The sequence below is a fragment of the Pan troglodytes genome, chromosome 8 (genome assembly GCF_028858775.2).
Source record: "Pan troglodytes isolate AG18354 chromosome 8, NHGRI_mPanTro3-v2.0_pri, whole genome shotgun sequence".
In the NCBI taxonomy this organism is placed as follows: Eukaryota; Metazoa; Chordata; class Mammalia; order Primates; family Hominidae; genus Pan; species Pan troglodytes.
The window spans coordinates 41,914,659-41,936,927 of NC_072406.2; the positions used below are offsets into that span (position 1 = coordinate 41,914,659).

General features: G+C 43.5%; 1 long non-coding RNA gene across 2 annotated transcripts in view; it reads left to right on the plus strand.

Annotated features, from left to right (window-relative positions):
- Nucleotides 1–22,269, plus strand: part of LOC129136264 (uncharacterized) — a 100,257-nt gene that overhangs the window by 33,711 nt on the left and 44,277 nt on the right. For both annotated transcript variants that reach the window (XR_010146841.1, XR_010146842.1), the window contains 3 exons: nucleotides 155–271; nucleotides 17,780–17,850; nucleotides 19,680–19,774. This is a non-coding gene — a long non-coding RNA (uncharacterized LOC129136264). The remainder of the gene's footprint in view (nucleotides 1–154; nucleotides 272–17,779; nucleotides 17,851–19,679; nucleotides 19,775–22,269) is intronic.

Sequence of the window (22,269 nt, forward strand, 5' to 3'; positions counted from 1 at the left end):
CCAGGTCATTGGGGCACATACCCTTAGCTTCTGAGGAGTCTGAGCCCTGGAAGCTATAGGTCTGGGGCCTAAACCAGATTCCTGACTCTCTGGAGAGTGCCCCCAAATCAACTAGAGTTGATATGTGGATGCCATTTTTCTTTGTCCCCTGCAGATTCATGACTTCAATTGGGAGATGAGTTTCAAGCCACCTTTCAAGGAATCCTGGGTAGAATGAAATCTGTTCCATGGAATCTTAAGAAGAAGAAGAAAAAAAACCAAGATCCCTGTGGTAGGTATCAGTCATTGGTTTCTAGTTACTCAACCTTTTTACAAGTCTTAAGGATCCTATAAACTTTGAAACTTGTAGTAAAATATTTATAGAGCAAGTCAAAGAAAAGTATAAAACAGTGGGTCTAGGTGAAATTTTGACGTGGCTAAAATTCCTTTTCACCTCTTTTGCTGTTTTATTCATAAGGGTATAGGTACCTGGCCTGGTGAAATAGCAACTCATTTCACCCTGTAGACCGGACATAGTACAATTTCCACAGTTGCAAAGCCATTTCATTCCTTTTCCTCCTGGTGTTTACTTTAGAAGTTCAAGAGACGATTTTGATGAGAAATGACAGTCCGGTGCCTCATGAGAAACTCAGGCCGGTGCCACAGGTGAAAACTCTGAGGTCATTACCCCTTCTGAATTTTCCTGGGAAAGGGCCTTGGAGCCACTCTCCACTGTGACTGAGAAACTCAAGAGTAGCCATTGGTGTTTCAGGCTTTTAGGGGAGATATAAATGGAGGCCTGACTAGTAAAACCTGCCACCCAAAGCCCCAAGACACTCTTTACTCAGGTAGTCATAGAGCTGGGATGGAGCGCCATCTGGAGGAACCCCACTTTGCCTGTGTGCCTCCACTTCCCCAGCCCATCCTTGGGGTTCTTCCCTTCCTCACCAGGATACAGGGCTGTAATAGCAGGGTGCTGTTCAGCAGCTTCTGCAATATCACTACACGGTAAGGGCTGGCCTTAACATGCGCTGGGGTTCATAAACATACATGGGGCAGGAAAACGTGATCGCATATAAATGTGTGCAATGTTATTCCAGGAAAAACATGTGAATGTTTTGGAAGTCATAAGGGATTTCCTAAATAACGATGGTGCATGGAATCCAAGAGGTTTTTGCTCAAAGAAAGCCCAAGATCATAACTGAAAGTGTGTTAGGAAGCAAAAAAAGGTCAAAAACCACGGGCAAAATTAATGTCTTGTTGGGGCCTGCTACAATAACTCTGGGGGTGAAATGAAGTTCATGCTCCTTTATTCTGAAGCATGATTATAAAGCAATGGAGTAATGGCTTCAACAAATATATCTGAATGAATGTATCTAAATAAATGCTGTGGCCTTCAAGATGGCCATGACGAAAACTCTAATTATTATGACACATGTTTCTTAAGCCTTTTCTGAGACCCTTCCCAACCCTTCTTCTCCTCCTGTGCACCGCTCTTCTGAGACGCTTGAGGTTTCATACATATTACGATTGTAAATATTTCCATTTAACATTGAAATTAGTTGTTTTCGGGGTTTGTGCCCCATCAAGGATTGGTACAGAGTAAAAATGTATTGCATTAAAAAATGTTTAAAGTGTGTTGAGTGAATGGCCTTCACAGATAATTTATGACTCGCACAGGAAAACTTGCCTAATGTTTTAGGGCCACATTTTGTATACCAAAGCAGTGTCACCCAATTTGATCACCTACATTCACCAGCTCTGTTTTAAAATAATTTTTGGTTTATTTTAAGAATCAAATACACCTTCTTCTTGGTATAAAGATTTATAACCATTGAGACTATTCTAAAGGAATGTGCTCTTGGCTCTGGAGGCAATTCCAAAGGAGGAATTTCCAAAATATTTTGAGCTATGACTGCATCATTGTGTAGTGATGCCCAGTGGAAAAATATTTTTTAAAGCAGTAGAACTGTTCCTTAAAAGTTACTCATAGTTACGAGAGGCTGAGCAACCAATTCACGATTGTGACTTCCTTTGTTTTGGGAAAAGTTAGCAGAATAAACACTTCAGTTTGTCCAAGAACAATAATTTGTGTAACGAGTGTCATCCTCAATGTTACTTTAAATGTAGGCTGAGAAGTAATGTGTTCTGTTTAACATAAATAGAGTCCATTTTTAGTGGGACATTGTCCTTGCTGCATCTTTGAATATGGATTTAGATTTTAGTGACTGTCTCTGAAACTGTCTTGGGAAGGTGTGTGTGTGTGTGTGCATGCACATGTGTGTACATATCTTTTTGTATGTACAAATGCATGTATATTTTGTCTATTTGTCTGATTATATTTGTTTTAGGACAGTGCAAACCCTGAGCTAACCCAGAAAGTATCTTGACCCTCTCTTTACTCCACACTGGATGAAAGACTGGGAAAGGAAATTGAATCAGGTTTGCCGGGGCACAGTGGCTCACGCCTGTAATCCCAGCACTTTAGGAAGCCGAGAAAGGCGGATCACTTGAGGTCAGAAGTTCAAGTCCAGACAGGCCAATATGGCAAAACCCCGTCTCTACTAAAAATACAAAAACAATCAGCTGGGCATTGTGGTGGGGGCCTGTAGTCCCAGCTACTTGGGAGACTGAGGCAGGAGAATCGCTTGAACCCAGGAGGCGGAGGTTGCAGTGAGCTGAGATCATGCCATTGCACTCCAGCCTGGGCAACAAGAACGAAACTCTGTCTCAAAAAATAAAATAAAATAAAATAAAATAAAATAAAATAAAATAAAATAAAATAAAATAAAATAAAAAGAAATGGAATCAGGTTTGACCCTGGCTATCTGGGCGACAGCACCAGGCGTGGTGTTATGAAGACCAGCAGATGGAAATGAATCATTGGTGATTGGGGCTGATGTTTGGGGCCAAGGAGGCTGCATTGCAGCTGGTGGGTGGTTGAAGGGTCCCCCTTTTAGGAAGGAGAAGCTCCCAGTCATCTTGGGATGGGAATAAGCAAGGCTGCCACTTAGTTCTGGGACTGAGAGGCTCCAGCTGGATTCGGAGGTGGGAAAGAGACCTGGAGCCTGGTGGAGAGGAGGCTGAGCCAGGCAAAAGGTAGCCAGGAGCTAGGCCAAAGGCCCAAGGCTGGCTTTCAGAGCCGGGACCCTCTAGAGGAACCCCTTTTGATAAGCATGGGAATGTTTCTCGGAGTTGTAATTGTGTCAGCCCCATGCCTTCAGTACGATTTTATTAAACAGTTGGGCTGCTCCTCTCTGTGCATTGTGGAAGTACAGGCAGAGCTTGTGTCTGCACTTGGAGTGTCTTGCATGGGGATGGCAGAGCAGCCTGAGGAAGCCAGTGTTGAGCCTGTTCAAGGGAATTTCCTTGCAGGGCTTTGCAGCACCGGCCTTGGAGTCAGGGTGGCTGGAGGGATGAGTGACTACTGGGATGGGTGGGTGGCACATCCAGCATCTCTCCAGAATTCTCCAACATGTTCATGAAGGAGAAGCAGGGAGAAGAATAACTTTCTTGAGTTATGGAAATGGGCCTCAAAGTCATGATTATTTGGATAATAAGAAAACACAGGCTGGGTACAGTAGCTCACAGCTGTAATCCCAGCACTTTGGGAGGCTGAGGCAGGAGGATTGCTTGAGCCCAGGAGTTTGAGACCAGCCTGGGCCACATGGTAAGACTCAATTTTTACATAAAAAATTGTCTTTAAAATTAACCAGGAGTGGTGGCTCGCATGTAGTCACAGCTACACGTGAGGCTGAAGAAGGAGGATTGCTTGAACCCAGGAGTTCAAGGCTGCAGTGCAGTGAGCTATGATTATACCACTGCATGCCAGCCTGGACAATAGAGCAAGACCCTGTCTCAAAAAAACAAAACAACTCCCCTCCCCACCTCGAAGCCCCACGATCTTTTTGGTAATTACAGGTGAGTGAGGTCTGGGGACTTACTAGTTCTAACTGGGATAAGTGCAAAGCATTACTATGTCTATAAGATACCTTCCATTTTTTAAAAAGCAAACTTAAAAGTTGAAACAATTCCATATTTTACATGTCTTTAGAGGTTCTCATTATGTACGTAGGTGAAATAGTCACAATGTAACTGAAATGTTTAGTTTTCAGCCAGTGGTTTGATTTTCTCTGCTATAATCCCTCTTACTCTGACCTTGATATTCCTCACTCCCCAACAGCTAATCCATTGGTGAGTTAAAGATTTCTCAAATCTGCCAGTATGGTGGCTTACACCTGTAATCCCAGCACTTTGGGAGGCCGAGGTGGGAGGATTGCTTGAGCCCAGGAGTGCGAGACTGACCCAGGCAACAGAGTGAGACCCTGTCTCTACAAAAAGTAGAAAAATTAGCCAGGCGTGGTAATGCATGCCTGTGGTTCCAGCTACTTGGGAAGCTGAGATGGGATCACTTGAGCCCAGGATGTCAGGGCTGTAGTGAGCTATGATTACACCACAACACTCCAGCCTGAGTGACATTGCAAGACCCTGTCTTCGATAAATAAATACATACATACATACATAAAAATAATGCAAACACATTTTTAATTTACAAGACACTCTTTGAGAAAACTATATTCTGGGAAGGGATTATGAAGCTGGATCTGGAATCGTGCCTGGTTCCCGTCCTCTGGCTCATTCATGAAGTGTTGGATGAAGCACTTTGCTGAGCCTAAAGAGTCCTGCTGTGTGGGATGAGGTGGGTGGAGGGACTTGTTAATGCTCATGTCCCATCCAGGGCCCCCTTATGCTCTTCTGATCCAATTCCCAGGAACATCAACTCCATAAAAACATTCCTCTCCCTCGAGCCGCCCATTAACCTTTCTGAGTTGGCTAATGATTAATGTCATTAGCTTCGGAATGTGATGGCAACTCCCCAAGAGGGTATGGCGCCCACAGTGGTGTGGGTTGTAAGAACTGTGCAAACCAAGCGAGCTGTCCTCAGTCTGGGTGTGGAGATAATGGTTTTACCCCCTCCAACAGTGACTTTTATTGCAGTCATAATTACTCATCTGTTCAGTTAGCACCTGCCCTACCAGTGGGGAGAGAGAACCCAAATAATAATGTCAAGTTTACCCAACCTAACCAATGCAGACATCACCAATGATGTGATGACCTTGTGTTTGGAAAGCGAAGGTCTCCTTGGGCAGGGGAGCAGCCCAACCACATTTTCTCAGGAACTGCTCTGATTTCCTTTATCCTTGGCCTGGCTCTAGCAGGTTAAACCTTTATGAGATTGTCATTCCCATAGGTCAAAAATGACCAAATATAAGGAATTTCATAGGGTTCAACCCAATATAGTTTGTTCTTGATTTTTCTAGAGTAGTGATAAAAGACACGGGTAGAAAGTAATAAGCAAAGAGAATAACTTGTCAAGTAAGAAAACTCTAAGAAAGTTAGGGGTAGTATATTTTAAAAGCTTACTTGCCCTGGAGAAGACTATGCGTATTATACACTCTTGCATTAATATTATATGCATGTGGATTTTGAAATATTTCAACTCCTTGGGTGAGACATTTAAGGTAATGAGTTCCTGAAGTTTCATGTCACTACAGTGCCTGAAAATCGTTTTCATGGAATTTTCATTAATTTCTAAGAGATGAGAAGGTTGTATTTACAAAATGAGTGATTGTTGCCTTAGAGATCAGGCAGGACATTGCCAGTAATGAGGGCAGACTGCAGTCAGGAAGTCTTGTTTGAATTAATAGTAAGTGAACTTCAAGACAGCAGAAGTCACTGCTTGTCCCAGATGTCTAATGATGAGTAAGTGAAACAGGAAAGCAAGGAGAACTAGCGCTGCTTGCCTACTGTGTGGCAGCTCTTCACATCCTCTTTCCTTTCATCTGCATACAACTCCACGGGGACAGGGATTATTGTCACCATTTCACAGATGCTCCGAGCAGTATTAAATCAACTGTCAAAGTCCATATCACTAGACATTGGCAGAGCCAGCATTTATGGCCAGCTCAGTTGTATTCAAAGCCTCATCATTTGCTTATGCCAAGAAAGACTGGATGACTTGGTACCAAAGGTGGTCCATGTTTATGGCTTTGGGCCTGGCATCTTCAGAAGTGTCTTAGTTTGGGATTGTGCATGCTGGTGCCATTTTCCTGATTCACAGGTCTCCTCAGCAAGCACTGGAGAAGGCATCCTCAAGTATAAAGCATTGGGACTTTGGGTTGCATTAAAATTTGCCTCCAGTTACTCCCAGCAGAGCTTGGAACACAGTAGTCAATAAAGCAAATATATATATATTTTTTGAATTTTATTATAAGAGATACATAGTGTATATATATATTTTTTAATTTTATTATAAGAGATAAGGTCTTTGTCTGTCACCCAGGCTGGAGTGCAGTGGTGCAATTATAGCTCACTGCAGCCCTGACTTCCTGGGCTCAGGTGATCCTCCTGCCTCAGCCTCCTGAGTAGCTGGGCCTGTAAATGCTAAAAACCAGCTGCCAGCACGTTCAGCTAATTTTTCTACTTTTTGTAGAGATGGAGTCTTGCTATGTTGCTCAGGCTAGTCTTGAACTGAGCTCAACCAATCCTCCTACCTCAGCTTTCCCAAATGCTGGAATTACAGGCATCAGCCACCATACCCAGCCTTGCATATTGTTTTGGTGGCATCTCGGATGACCTTGTTAGCTGGATTTTCTTGTCAGGAATCCAGGATAAAAAGGATTTCCAAATCACTTTTATACAGGATGAAATGGAGCTTTGGTCGAAACCTTAAGCCACCAAACTCTTTTTGGGTTGGGTGAGAGCTGTAGGTTGATGAGCCATTATATCAAATAACAATTATGCCTGGCACTTGAAACGGTGGGGGTGGGAGAGAGGGAATAAATAGTTTGGATGCTGGCTTGGACTGCTGGGCTAATTCTGAGTGCTTCTGTTTAAATCAGCTCCCATGGTGAGAGTCATGGAAAAATACCACTTTCACATGTACACACAAGTACTGAACTTAAGAGTAATGAGCACTAATGCAGTCATTTAATACATATTAATCTGTTTGCTTCCTCATTCTGCATCTGTCACTGCCTCTAAACCCCAGCAACCTGGAAGCTGCTAATTCTACTCTGTTGCTAGACGCGCGACATAGAGAAATACCAAAAAGAAAGCATGGAAACCTAGCTTGTTTATGGCTAGTAGGTACGTGGATCTGTTACTACTGACGATGGTGTGTCCCGTCATTCTGCTTGAGCTTTGGTCAGCTGTGTAGACAGAATTTCCTAGGAAGGGAAAACAAACAGATAAGGAAGCATTCACTGTACATTTTTCGTCCTTTACTGCCTGTATGACTAGCTGTCACAGGCTGCAGGAGATTCAATTCAACTCAGCCACCAAGGACAAGGCTTGCCATAATGGAAGCTCAGTAAATATTTGAATGCGATGCATTTTTTTGGTTCCTATTCCTGTGTTATCTAGAGGAATATAAGGCTTATGCCTTTTTCTAGAAGATGGTGGAGGTAAAAGAAATAATTAGACATAAGGCATTTAGAAAGAAGACATGCAAGATGAAAGGCAAGTGGATTGAAGAGAATCATGAGTCATGGTAATGTTACAGACCCCAAAATAATATTATGTGTCTGGTTGGCTGCATTTTTTGGTGGGGCTAGGGAGGGAAACATGTTTCCTGGAGCTGAGCTGCAGAAGAGAATAGGGCCTGACACCTGGGCTGGGCAACCTAGGTTAGTCATTTAATGGCACTGAATACTTCTGTCTAACTCTTTTCAAGACGGCTAACAATCTCTAACTTAAAGGATTGTTGTAGGGATTAGGGATAAGGTCAGTAAGGGCGTGCATGACATCGACTGCCGAGAAGGAGTCAATAGATGGTAGCTCTGGCCAGGCGTGGTGGCTCACGCCTGAAATCCCTACACTTTGGGAGGCTGAGGAGAGGAGGGCAGATCACTTGAGGTCGAGACCAGTCTGGCCAACATGGTGAAACCCCGTCTCTACTGAAAATACAAAAATTAGCTGGGCATGGTGGTGTGTGCCTGTAATCCCAGCTACTCGAGAGGCTGATGCAGGAGAATCATTTGAATCCGGGAGGTGGAGGCTGTGGTGATCTGAGATGGTGCCACTGCACTCTAGCCTGGGCAACAGAGTGAGACTCCATCTCAAAAATAAATAAATAAATAAATAAATAAATAAACAAATAAATAAGTAAATGGTAGCTCTCATGGCCTTTATGCAGGAGGAAGGACTGGAAGTGGGTCTCCTCAGTGAGTGATCAGAATTTCAATAAGTGGTGAGAAAGAGTAAAGGCATCTTCCATGTTGATGTGTCAAACTACAGTTCATTCATTTTCATAGTTGCATAGTTTTTCATTGTATGAATATCCTCCCATTTATTTACGTGTTCTCTGGAGGATGGATATTTGGTTGTTTGCATCTTCCAGCCATTATGAACAACATGATGTACTCATTTTTGAAGGCTACCATAAGAAATGACTGCAAATAGGATGGATTGAAACAACAGAAGTGCATTCTTATACAGGGGCTAGTCTGAATTCAAGGTTTCTGGAGGGGTATGCTCTCTTTGAAGGCTGCAGTGAAGAAGAAATTCCATATCCTTCTCTTAGCCTCTGACATCGCTGGCAGTCTTTGATGGTCCTTGGCTTCTAGACACATCCTCCGTTGTCTCTGCCTCCATAGTCATGGGGGTCTCCCTACTTGTATTTGTATCTTTCCTCCTTTTCTTACAAGGACACCAGTCTTATGGGATCAAGAGCCCACCCTATTAACTCCTCTTAACTGAAATAATTATATCTGCAGTGATCTGTATCCAAGTGAAGCCACATTCCAAGGCTCTGGTGAGGATATTAATTTTGGGGGGAACATTATTCAGCCCAGCACATATGGCTGTGAACATTCTTGAATCTGAGCAAAGTGCCTGTGGGCCACCCTCCCATGTCACCACTCCATGCCACTGGGTCATAGGGTGTGTGCATCTTTGTAGGATTATATCCAATGGCTCTTCCAGTAAATTGGGACAAATTATACTCCCACGAACAGTGTGTACGAGTTCCTGTTGCTCCATGGCTTAACTAGTAATTGGTACTGTCAAATTTTCTTTTTAAATTGCTAATCTGCTGTGTGTAAAGTGGTACATCTGTATGGCATAATTTGCATTTCCCTGGTTACTACTCATTTGTTTTTTCTTCTTAAAATGTATGTTTATATCTTTTACCTATTTGCTTGTTGACTTGTTTGTCTTTTTTTTTTTTTTTTTTTTTTTTTTTTAGCTTTTTGGAGAAATTCTTTGTCAGTTCCAAAATTGCAAATTTATCTTCCAGTGTGTGGCTTATTTTTTCACTCTCTTTATGGGGCCTTTTCGATAAAAAGAAGTTCTTAATGTTAATGTAGTGAAGTTTATCAGTACTCGTCTTTAAAGTTGGAAAACTTTTGTGTTTTAAGAAATTCACCATGTTGAAGCCATAACCAGGAGGTGATTCTTTTTTTTTCATGGTGTGAAGTTGGGGTCCAATTTTCTCTTTGCCCGTAGGGATAACCAACTCTCCCAGCTTCATCTGTCCTTCTTACCACCCCGGATCTGCACTGTCACCCACGGTTTTAATGAATATCCATTTGTGTACCTCTGTTTGGGCTCTGGAGTCATGTGTCTTCTGGTTGGTCATTTCAGTTGTCTTTAAATTTTTGCTATTATTAATGATGATGTGACCCACATCTCTATGTGTCCATATTTGGCCCATCTAGTTTGCTATTTAATTGCCACAAAGTAATTTCTGGATGCAATTTTGCTACATCGAAGAGTAAACACATTTTGTTTTTGCTATTTTCCCTCCATGTCTCTACATCTTCCTCACCCTGCTGCCCTCCATGTGAAAGCTCTTGCCTCACCCAGGCCCTGACTCCTCACCAGGCCAGCCCTCCCCCTGCACACACAGCCCCTCACCTCTTGATGGTCCTGACAGCCCATTCTTGGCCACCATGGCGCCTCACAAGCCCCTCCCCTACCCCCACGTACCTTGTTCTATACCACCTATGGCATGAAGACAAAATTGTTCAGAAAGAGAAAGAAAAAGAAGAAAAATAGGAAGAGCATCAGCACATTTTAAAGCCTTTTAAAAATTATGCATTGAGCTATCACTCTCACAAAGGCATTAGCAATGCACACTTTCACCCCGGTGCATGACAGGGCACAGTGACCTGCAGGAAGCTCCCCGAAGACCAAGGGTCTGCATGGTTCACTGTTATGTCTTTAGCACAGTCCCTGGCACATAGCAGATGCACAATAAAGATTTGTTGAATGAATGCCTGTACTTCTTATGTTTTAACCATCTACTTTTTATCATTAAAAAAAAATCCACTTTGTCAATTTATAATGGCACCATGTCAGATCCAGGTACCATTCCATTGTGGGGTAGAGCAGAGCGCAGGGTCTGTGTAGTTCTGAGGCATTTCTTCTACTTCTTTTCAGTAGTGCCCTCCCCACTGTCCAGCACACAGATCCATGAATTGAATCTCTGAAGTGATATCCAACACATCAAGCCAAACAGACTTTGTCTTCACAGGTTTCTCCTTCCAAAACGAAGTTTGAGACCAAATTGTGCCCAACATACAACTAGTTATGTGATCATATAACCAGAAACAGATTGTCTTTATGCCACTGTGGGTAAAAACACGGGCTACAGAATGTAGCACAATGGTCCCCAACCTTTTTGGAACCACGGACCAGTTTTGTGGAAGACAGTTTTTCCACGGACCGGGGCAGGGGATGGTTTTGGGACGATTCATGCGCATTGCAGTTATTGTGCACTTTATTTCTATTATTATTACTTTGTAACATATAATGAAATAATTATACAACTCACCATATTGTAGAATCAGTGGGAGTGTGGAGCTTGGTTTCCAGCAACTAGACAGTCCCATCTGGGGTGACGGGAGAGAGTGACAGATCATCAGGTGTTACATTCTCACAAGGAGCTCACAACCTAGACCCCTCGCATGGGCAGTTCACAGTAGGGTTTGTGCTCCTATGAGAATCCAGTGCCACTGCTGATCTGACAGGAGGCAGAGCTCAAGTGGTAATGTGAGCAATGGGGAGTGGCTGCAAGTACAGAGGAAGCTTTACTGGCCCACCCATCACTCACCTCCTGCTGTGCGGGCTGGTTCCTAATGGGCCACAAACCACGGACCCGGGGGCTTGGGGACCCCTGATAGAGCAGACCTGAGTGAAATGCTGGCTATCCTAATTGGAAGCTAAGAACCCTTGGGAAGTTCTCTAACCTCCTTCACCCTCAACCACAATCTTCTCATTTGTGTAATGTGGAAAATAACATCTAGTTCACGGTGTTCTTGAGAGGATTAAATGAGCAATAATGTATAAAGTGCTTAACACAACACCTGCCACATAATCACAGTGGCTGCAGTGTGTTGGGCTGTAGTTATTAGCCTGACCGGGACATGGGCTTCAGAGAACTTAGAAGGTCTGTTTGCGTCGCATTTCTTTATTAACTCAGTGGAAATAGAAATGCACTTCTGGGAGTGGAGGAAGAAAAAAAGAACAATTTTAATTTGGTTAAACAAACTGACTCTTAAAGTTGTTGCTGTTTCTATAAGCTTTGATTCCCATAAATTTCTTTTGCCTTGCCTATGAGCAGCATACCAGGGGACCAGTAATGGCTTCACAAAGACAAGGGGCAGGAGCTCCAGACTAATGAGCTTCCTCCTAAGCAGGCTGTGTGCCCATTAAAGCCCCAAATCCTCTGCTGTCCATCTTTCTCTACTCCATGGTTTGCCTTAAAGCACAGTTGGTCAAAAGCCACCATCCTGGACTTGCCAACACACAGCTAGATGATCATAAGGTATGGAGAGCATAAATTAGCTCAAAGACATCACTTATTTTTATTTTAATTTTATTTTTGTATTTTTAGTAGAAACGGGGTTTCACCATGTTGGCCAGGCTAGTCTCGAACTCCAGACCTCCGGTGATCCTCCCGCCTCTGCCTCCCAAAGTGCCGGGATTACAGGCATGAGCCACCGCACCCAGCCAGACATTACTTATTAAAGCTGAGATGTAACATAAGAAGAAATAAACCCATTCAATTGTCTCCTTGAATAGTAAAATACATGCTACAGGAAGCTATCAGAGATTTTGTGAGCTGTAATGTCTTTAGGAGGAATAAAAAAGATTTTGTTTTTAACAATTCTTCATCTCTGACAACAGAAATACAATTTTTTTCCAACGTGACCAAAGAGTGCTGAACATCTCACCAGCAATGTCATCTTTCGCTCCACCTTGAAGTGAACAGAGTGATAAGAAAATCATTTTTTCACTAGTAGAAAAGTTATATGATTTCTAAGAATCCTTGGGCAGTCATTGCTTTGAAGACTTGTATGACCAAAAACTCATATTGCTCATCAAAGACTCTTAGCTTTTTCTCAACAGTTGTAACGAGAAGGATTATGATCAGTTCTTAAAAGTGTACAAGTTAACAAGATAATACTTGCATCAAGTCCATCTCTAAGCTTCTTCAAAGGTCTTTAAAACAAAGGATTAACTCTCTTCACACTACCTATGGATGGACTAGACTTCGTTGAAGGTTTGGAAAAAGAGGGAGAGGAGGGACTAGCAGGCAGGGCGGTTTTTTTGCTTGTTTGTTTGTTTTGAGACAGAGTTGCTCTCTTGTTGCCCAGGCTGGAGTGCAATGGGGCGATCTTGGCTCACCACAACCTCCGCCTCCCAGGTTCAAGCGATTCTCCTGCCTCAGCCTCCTGAGTAGCTGGGATTACAGGAGCCTGCCACCATGCCTGGCTAATTTTGTATTTTTAGTAGCGACGAGGTTTCTCGTGTTGGTCAGGCTGGTCTCGAACTCCTGACCTCAGGTGATCCGCCTGCCTTGGCCTCCCAAAGTGCTGGGATTACAGGCGTGAGCCACTGCACCCAGCCAAGCAGTTCTTAAAATGCTCTTACAGCCCTTTGACCCCCCTTTCCCCACTCCCTGTGTCCTCTCTAGGCTGCCTGTCTGCTGGGTGCCCCCTTCGCTGCTTCCATGACTGCCTCTCACCCTCCCTCCTGGATTGTTCTGGCAGGCTCACATTCTTTTCCTTCTGTGATGCAGAGCAATTCCATGCTCTTCTACTAGAATTCTCAGGTTTGACTCAGAGTCCAGGGTCCAGGCAGGAAACAGAAACCACATCAGTGACTTTCACAGAAAGAATTTAATATACAGAATTGCTAACTAGAATTAGGTTACTGACCAGTTAACTGAAATGGCAGAATGTATAGTAAGGTATCCCAGAGGTAGCAATTGCAGAAGGCAGCTACCACCCCAAGGGCTGAAAGAACTATGGGAAGAGTTTGGAGCTATGAAAACATAAATGCTTGAGGATGGGCCCTGTGAAGATGGGATTCTCACCTAGGATGAAAGTGTACTTCTTAGTCAGAGCTAGTGTCTCTGAGCTGGGAGAATAAGCGTGAGGGTCTGGGACCCAGATTTCCACAGAGGGAATATTGTCTATCTGGTGCTGGTGTTTCTAAGGCTGAGGTGTGAAGAAGCTGGCTGTGCAAGTGCTAGAAAAGCTGGCACCTGGATTCTGTGGCTGATGTGGAAAGGAACTGCCTCTGCTGCAGTGAAGTAGTATTGCTACCATGATGCTCAAAAGAGTAGGAAACAGATAAGAAGAAATATGTTCCCTTCTCCTCTTCCAGCCCTGCAGTCTCCCTCTTGAATCCCTTCTTGGTGGAGCCTAATAGAGCAGGTGGCCATATAGAAGTGTGGTTTGCAGGTCTGACATCAGCATCACTGAGCATAATACAGAAGGAAGAGATGGAGCTGACAGACAATAGCTTCATAAGTGGTGTACACACCCAAAGCCACTAGCATGTTTAGCAAAATCAAAGAGCTTCCAATTGAACAGCGTTGCCCTTTCATCTCAGTGGCCTTTCTCTGTCATGGACACCTGGCTGGCACATGACTGGAGGAACTAGCAGGTGGGAAAAGGAGAGGAGAGATCAAATATTTAAGATGTGCCTCCTTTGCCCTCCAGTGCCAGATCCTTAGGTCTGGGAACTCACATCTAAGTGCTATTGGCATCTTTCAGGGACCTTAGGAAAAAATTTGCCACAGCAGTTTCCAACCTGGCTGGGAAGCACTTGAGGCTTAGCTCCTGCACCATCTACTTGGAACTGGATTGGTTGTCCTTGTCCCTGACTCTTCTATGATTTCCTGTCTGTATCCAGCTCTATTTAGATGGCTTATCCTCTGTAAATCTTCCCTCTATAAAGGCATTACTCTGCTAGATCTCCTCCATTCACCCCACATTGCAGTCACAGCCAAGACTCAGGCCCATGCCCATCTGATTCCAGGCCTATGGACACAACCTTTACCTCTCAGGACAGGGGGAAGTGACGCTTTTAAAATGTCAAATCTTGTCTCCTTCCCAATAATTTTAAATATGATTTCCATATAATGATAAGGCTTTGTGAGATTCAGAGAGGTTAAGTAGCTTGCCCCAAATCATACAGCTAGAAAGTGGTAAAGCCTGGGTTTCAATACTTGATGGTTTGGCCCTGTCTCCTACCTTGAAGATGACACTTATGTGGAAAATAAGTGGCAGTTTCCTCTTTCTTCTCCCAATCTCTCATCCATGAATGAAATTAGTAAAGGATAATCCAGGAGTGGCGGTTTACGACTGTAATCCCAGCATTTCGGGAGGCCAACGCAGGAGGATCACTTGAAGTCAGAAGTTTGAGACCGGCCTGGGCAACATAGAAAGACTCCACCTCTACCAAAAAAAAAAAAAAAAAAAAAGAAAAGAAAAAAGGGAAAAAAAAGGAAATTAGTAAAGGATACTAGCATTCCTTCCTGCTGGTTGAATTCTGCCTCAGAAGGTTTCTTAGCACAGTGCTCTAGAACACCACTACCAATTAAATGGAGCTGGCACACGAGATGAAACTTACTTAACATGTTTGCCATGAGCCAGCCTCTTTTCTTTCTTTTTTCTTTTTCTTTTTCTTTTCTTTTTTTTTTTTGAGTCGGGGGTGATGGGTAGATCTCGGCTTACTGCAACCTCCGCCTTCTGGGTTCAAGCAATTCTCGTGCTGCAGCTTCTCGAGTAGCTGGGATTACAGGCGGGCGCCATCACGCCCGGCAAATTTTTGTATTTTCAGTAGAGACGGGGTTTCATCATGTTGCCCAGGCTGATCTCGAACTCTTGACCTCAAGTGATCCGCTTGCCTCGGCCTCCCAAAGTGCTGAGATTTTTGGCGTAAGCCACTGCGCCCGGCCCTATTTTCTATGTAATTTGAAAGGCGCTGTAGAATTTGATGAGTCGGGAAGCAGAAGCAACTGTGGCTCCACAACCTTTTTCTCCTCTGCTTTTAAGGCATGTGTTCTTTTGGGGTGGATCTGAATCAAAGCAGAAGCACGTGCAGGGGAGGTGGGAAGGGTGTCAGGGTAGTCACAGAGGGGAACGCTCCCTGGCTTCAGCTCTCAGGAGGCTCCTGAGGGCTCCCGAAGAAAACTGTGCTGCCTTCTGGATTCCAGGCAGCACAGGCTCCCTTCAGTTGAACCTGAGGCAGTTCCAGCCCGCCAAGCCATTTCCCTTGGCCACCCAGAGCTAGACGGGGAAGAGGTAAAGGAGATTTTGGCAAGAACAGGCTACTGGCCCCTGCTGCTAAAACATGCCTGCCCACAGTGCTTCAGAGAAAGGTATTACTGAGGTTCCGGGGGAACGCCCTGATTGTCTCTGGAATAGGGATCCTTCAAGGCACGGGTCTGAGCGCAGCACTGGGGTGCCACTGGAGAGCCACATGCACCCACCTCCTTCCGTCTCCCCGCATCCTCCCCATGTGTGGAAGCACCCCTCTGTACCACGGGAGCTTGTAGAGCAAAGCTAACATACGGTAATGTCAGCTCGGCCAAGAGAAATAAGGCGGCGGGGCTGGCTGCGCACCAGAGGGAGGCGGCGGCCCCTAACCGAAGGTTTCCGCACGGAGAATTACGCCGCAGAAGCAGCAACAGACCCGCGTATTCATGAGCTCGTGTCACCGGGAGGTCGCTGCCAGGCCTTAGCCCAACCACCATTTCGTTTCAGGAAATGCTGCCAGACTCCAAAATCAGCATAGCAAGGCTGTCCTGATACTTAGATGCGCTAATCAGGGCCGCCGAGGGGGTCGGCCTGCGGCCACTGGGCTCAAGCGAGGAAGACGCCCGGCCAGTGCTCAGGCTCCAGATCTGATTGGCTTAATGTGGTCTGGGACAGATCATCCTGAGCTTCTGAGGCGCAGAAGGAGAGGAAAAGCCTGCCGTGGGAGCTGTGTGGTTTCTCAAAGCCAATTTGGTGCAGAGGCTCAGCGGCAGGGCTCGATGACCTGGGACCGGTGTTGCTGTGTTCCCGGGGAGTCAGGTATCAGGACACACATTTGAAGCAGTCTGAGGACCCTGTCACCTGCCCTGAGGATTAGACCTGAGTTACTTATAGTCCTCCTTTTGCTTTACAAGCCCTTGGGCAAGTGGTTCAGGCTGGCAGGATGCAAATTGGCGTGTGTGTTTTGGGAGGAGCATTCACTAACTTCACTTGTTTTGTGATTCTCTTGGAAGGTAAATAGGGCAAATAAATAACCCACATTTCCTCTGTTTTCCACTAATCAAGGAGGGATTTTCTTGCTTACTTATCAAGTGTGTCTGGTACTCACCTAGATAGAAATATGGACCGGAGGAAAGGTGTTTCTCCCTGTGTGTACATATTAAATAGATCTGTATGCCTTTTCTCGTGTTAGAAAAAAAGAGGCCGGGTGCGGTGGCTCACGCCTGTAATCTCAGCAATTTGGGAGGCCGAGGCAGATGGATCATTTGAGGTCAGAGTTCGAGACCAGCCTGGCCAGCATGGCGAAACCCTATCTCTACTAAAAATACAAAAAATAAATAAATAAATAAATAAATAAATAAATAAATAAATAAAGGGGCGGGGCGGGGCGGGGCGGGGGGGGGGGGTGGTGGGCATCTGTAATCCCAGCTACTCAGGAGGCTGAGGCAGGAGAATCGCTTGAACCTGGGAGGCAGAGGTTGCAGTGAGCCGAGATTGCGCCACTGCACTCCAGCCTGTGCGACAGAGCAAGACTCCATCTCAAAAAAAGAAAAGAAAAAAATAAAATAAAGGCAAGCAATGGAGAGGGTTGTTGTGGTTCACAGAGGTCTGTGAGAAAATGTGACATGAGAGATTGATGTGCTAGTTCTCCTGCCGCACCACCGCTGGGTATGACACGTGCTCCCTGCACTGAGTCCCTTTATCTGATAGGACATTGCCATCATATCACTTAGAAAAGCTCACTGAAATTCTGCTACAATTCCCTCTACTTTGAATGGAAGGAATTTGTTAGCTTAAGCGTCTTCCAGGAAAGAATATCATATCAGGAGGTCATCGGGACGTCTCCTAAAACCCCTCAATGTCTTACTAGCCGTATAAATTGGACGGAGTTCCTAACTTTTTAGGCCCTTGGTTAGTTTATCAATGAAATGGAATCGTACACATATATGCATATGCAGACGTATATATGAATATACATACATCTATGTATACTCACATATCACACACATAGAAGCCAGTTGCAACCATTATATGAAAACATTGTCTGAATGTGTGTTCTGATTAGAAATTAAAGATTAAGACATTATACACATTTGTGTAGTGTAAGCACACTATTAATATTTTTTGAGAATGGTGACTATAGCTGATGATTGATGATAGAAATCCAGGTCTTATGAAGTGTGCATGAAATATTAGCCTGGTGAATCCTACTTTTAAACTACGTTTAATCCTACTTTTTCCAGGGCAAAGTCATTTGCTGTCATGCTTGGAAGGAGTAGAACCAAGTGTTTATGAGCATGGACTTTGGAGTCAGGTAAACAGAAGTCCAAATCCTGTTTCTACCACTAATAGCTGTGTGACCTGGGGCAAGTCACTTAACCTATCTGAGCCTGTATTTTTTTATTTATGAAATGGAGATAAAGATGCTTGACTCATGGCTGGTTGGGACCGCATACTGCCCACTGGGTAGTGCCATGTCAGGTTGTGATTTCTTGAAACCATCAGGATCAAACAGGCATTCTGAAGATGACAGAATAGAAGCATGCAAAGAACTCAGGTCCCTGATGACATGGTTGAACCACTGGATTAACAAACCTTGAAAAGCCACTCAATTTTCAGACTTCTCGATACAGAACATAATATGACCTCTTATTGGTTCAAGCCAGTTGAATTGGTGGTTTTTTTCTGTTACTTGTAGCTGAACATTTCCTAACTCATAAAATAACTTTATCTTAAACGAAATTAAAAGCGTTTTACCAACCAAAGCCACAAGTGGTGTAGACCAGCTGTCCCCAACCTTTTTGGCACCAGAGAACTGTTTTGTGGAATACAATTTTTCCACAGACCCAGGACAGGGGTAGGGTTGGGGGGATGGTTTCGGGATGAAGCTGTTCCACCTTACATCATCGGGTGTTAGATTCTTATAAGAAGCGTGCACCCTAGATCCCTCGCATGCATAGGTCACAGCAGGGTTTGTGCTCCTATGAGAATCTAATGCCACCACTGATCTGACAGGAGGCGGTAATGCTAGCTCACCGACTGCTCACCTCCTGCTGTGTGACCTGGCTCCTAAAAGGCCATAGACCACTACTGGCTTATGGCCTGGGGGTTGGGAAGACATTTTTGCTAAACAGAGGAAAATTAGGATGAAATACAGGGAGGAGGCTTAGGTAACATTTAGGGTAACAAATTGAAGGGAGTCTCCAGGGATGCTCTTCCAAGGAGAGGGTTACCAAGGGAACTGTGGTCACTTTACTTCCAGGAAGGCTGTAAAATGTTTGGATCAGGAGAGGGCCATGTTTGAAGGTTTTTAAAGAGTTTTTTGCTTCTGAATTATGTATGCATGTGGAGCATGGACTGGAGTGAGCAAAGATTCCATTGTGGGGAATGTTTCTCAAAGACTGTTGTAACAGTCCAGGTGAGAAATGGTGTGCCTCTGAACTAATGTGGGAACACAGGAGAGGGAGATTTGGAGGTTTGGTGCATTAAGTGAGAATATCGTCAAATTTTTAAAATGAATACCAGGAAATTATGTATCATAGAAACCAAATAAGGGGAGAAGACAGTGTGAAGAAGAAAACAGTGATCACCACCACGAATACTAATATCTTTTTTAAAAAAATTATGATTTTTATATTTTAAGAGACAGGGTCTTGCTCTGTTACTCGGGCTGGAGTGCATGGTGCAATCATGGCTCACTGTATCCTTGAACTCCTGGGCTTAAGTGAGTCTCTTGTCTTAGCCTCCTGAGTAGCTGAGACTATAGGCATGTGCCACCATGGTTGGCTAATTTTTTAATTTTTTGTAGAGATGAGGTCTCTCTATGTTGTCCCGGCTGGCCTCAAGTGATCTTCCTGCCTTGGCCTCCCAAAGTGCTGGGATCACAGGCATGAACCACACCCAGCTCAGTACTAAAATCAATAACCAAACATTGAGAGCTGGCCTTGTGCCAAGCACTGTCAGACTGTTTACACATATTATTCTATTTAATCATCATGAGAAACCCATGACATAGGAGCTCATATTATCTTCATTTCCTGATGAGGAAACCTAGATTTCCAAGACTTCATATCACAGTGCTCATAAGAGTAGATCCTGGATTCAAGGTCTTACTGCTCCTGAAGCCTGTTTATTTATCCACAGGATACTCTCCTGATATACCACGATGCAGAATGTCAAGTAGGAAAAGAAGCTGTTGCATTGGGCAATTAAGAAGTCATTGGTGAGAGATGTTTCAGGTAAATGACTTGCTGGTGTATGGAAGTAGAAGGAGAGAGGGGAGGTGGCTAGGGGACCAGCCTTTGAAGAAACCTAGAACATGGAGATAGAGTCTTTTAGCCTAGAGGTAGACAAGGTCATAAAAGATATTTTTTTTCCATTGGGTATCATAGGAATACTATTATATTTATTAGTCATAATTATAGTGGTTTGAGGATTACAGGTAGAAAAGTTTACCCTGGTGTCACTTAGAAATCAAAATATTTTCAATCCTCAAAACAAATTTTTCTCTTACAAGGGGACTTAAAAAGCTCATGGAAAATAGAATGAAAAGATAAATGTTAAAAATATAAACTTTATTTCTCTACATAAGCTCTTCAAGTTTCAGATACTTGTATAAGTGATGATATCAGCCATTTAGTCCATTCCTAAAGAAATGAGGGTCCTGGGAATTTAACCATGTCAATACAATCATTTTTACATTATAAACCAAGAAAAATGAGTGTTCTTTAGAGATTTTTTAAGATTGGGAAACAAAAATAAATCAGAAGGACTGAAATCAACACTGTAAGGTGGATGCCTAATGATTTCCCATAAAACTTTCACAAAATTGCCCTTGTTTGATGAGAAGAATGAGCAGGAGCATTGTCGTGGTGCAGAAGGACTCTCTGGTGAAGCTTTCCTGGGTGTTTTTCTGCTAATGCCTTGATTAACTTTCTCAAAACCCTGTTATAATAAGCAGATGTTATTGTTCTTTGGCCCTCCAGAAAGTCAATAAACAAAATACCTTGAGCATCCCAAAAAACTGGTGCCATGACCTTTGCTTTTGACTGGTCCATGTTTGTTTTGACTGGACCATTTCCTACCTCTTGGTAGCCATTGCTTTGATTGTGCTTTGTCTTCAGGATCATACAAGTAAAGCCATATTTCATCCCCAGTTACATGTTTCTTCTCCTGAAGAAATGCTTCAGGATCTTGATGCCACTTGTTTAGAATTCCCAAAGCTCAGTGCTTTCTATTTCCTGTGCTCTTGATCTGGGCGCAATGGTTTTGGCACCCATCAAGTGGAAAGTTTGCTCCACTTCAATTTTTCCATCAGAATTTTGTGAGCTGAACCAATTGAAATGATGTCATTGTTAGTTAGTTGATTGTTAGTTAGTTATTTAGTTAATTGAGATGATGTTAGTTATTGTTTCTGCTCTTAATTGTTGTTTCTTTTCAATTAGGGCATGAACAAAATTAATTTATTCCTTGCAAATTGATGTAGATTGCCGCTATGGGCTTCATCTTCTACATCATCTCACCCCTTCTTAAAATAAATGAGCCATTTGTAAACTAGTGCTTTCTTTGGGGCATTGTCCCCATTAACTTTTTGTAAAGCATTAATGATTTCACCATTCTTTCACCCAAGTGTCACCACAAATTTGGTGTTTGTTCTTGTTTTACTTTAGCAGAATTCATGTTGCTGTGACAGGGATTCTTTTCCAACAGATGTCTTATCCTTCAGAATGCCTGAGACTAGATCCTGCTCAGACATGTTATAATAAGTTAGTACAGATTTATGTTGGTGCAAAAAAATTTGAAATTCATGAATTTTTTTCATAATATGCATTTCCATGAATGTTTGAAGACCTCTAGTATTTCATATCAAATTCTAAGCAGAAAGATTTAGCAATTCTAAGTCTGGTTAGACTGGCAAGTCATGTCAGCTGCTGGCCACAGTAGAACTTGGAATGACAACCTCTCTTCCATCCCGTCCAATAGATTTGGGATGAGCATCCTAATTAAATGGACAATATCTAATCAAAATTGAAAGTCTGTCACAAACTTGCCCAACGATTATTTACATATGTGAGATTGCTGTTGTACAGTGGACTTTTCTGGGGAACACTTTCAAGTTGAACCAGACTTAATGTTTATTAGAAAAGCATTCTGGCTGGGTTGCTGGCTCTGTGAGCCAATCACAAATGCCAAAATTGCTGGCTAATTGCTTCAGTGTAAATGCCAGCTCTCTTCTGGGGCTTCTGAAAGGTTAGCATTCTCTTGATACTCTCAACTCTGCTCTTGAGCCCTGGGAGGCTGCCCAGTTGGTAATGGGAAAAGGGTAGCAATGGCCACTTTTCCTCTTCCTTAGGATGGGATTAATGAGAGAGACTGGAGACTGAGCTAATACACATACTTATTTGCAGAGTCTTGATGGAATCTGAGGGTCTGATTTTCATGACTTTTTGGATTGCGTGCTTCTAGGGGGTAGGAACATCTACACTTCTTTTACCCCTCCTTCTTCTTAATCTGGAAACACTCTACAGAGAAGTGGAGGGCAAGTAGAGGGCATGTTTCCCAATTAAACAGGAGGTTTCAACATGATGATGTAAACAACGAAATAATTATACTTCCCTGAGGCATTGTTAAACTTGTCTTTTAAGGACTTTTAGTTTCTTTCTGGATGAAACAAATTTTGTTAGCAGGCAAGCTTTTGGAGGCCAGAGACCAGGTCTTTTGGCTCTTTTATATC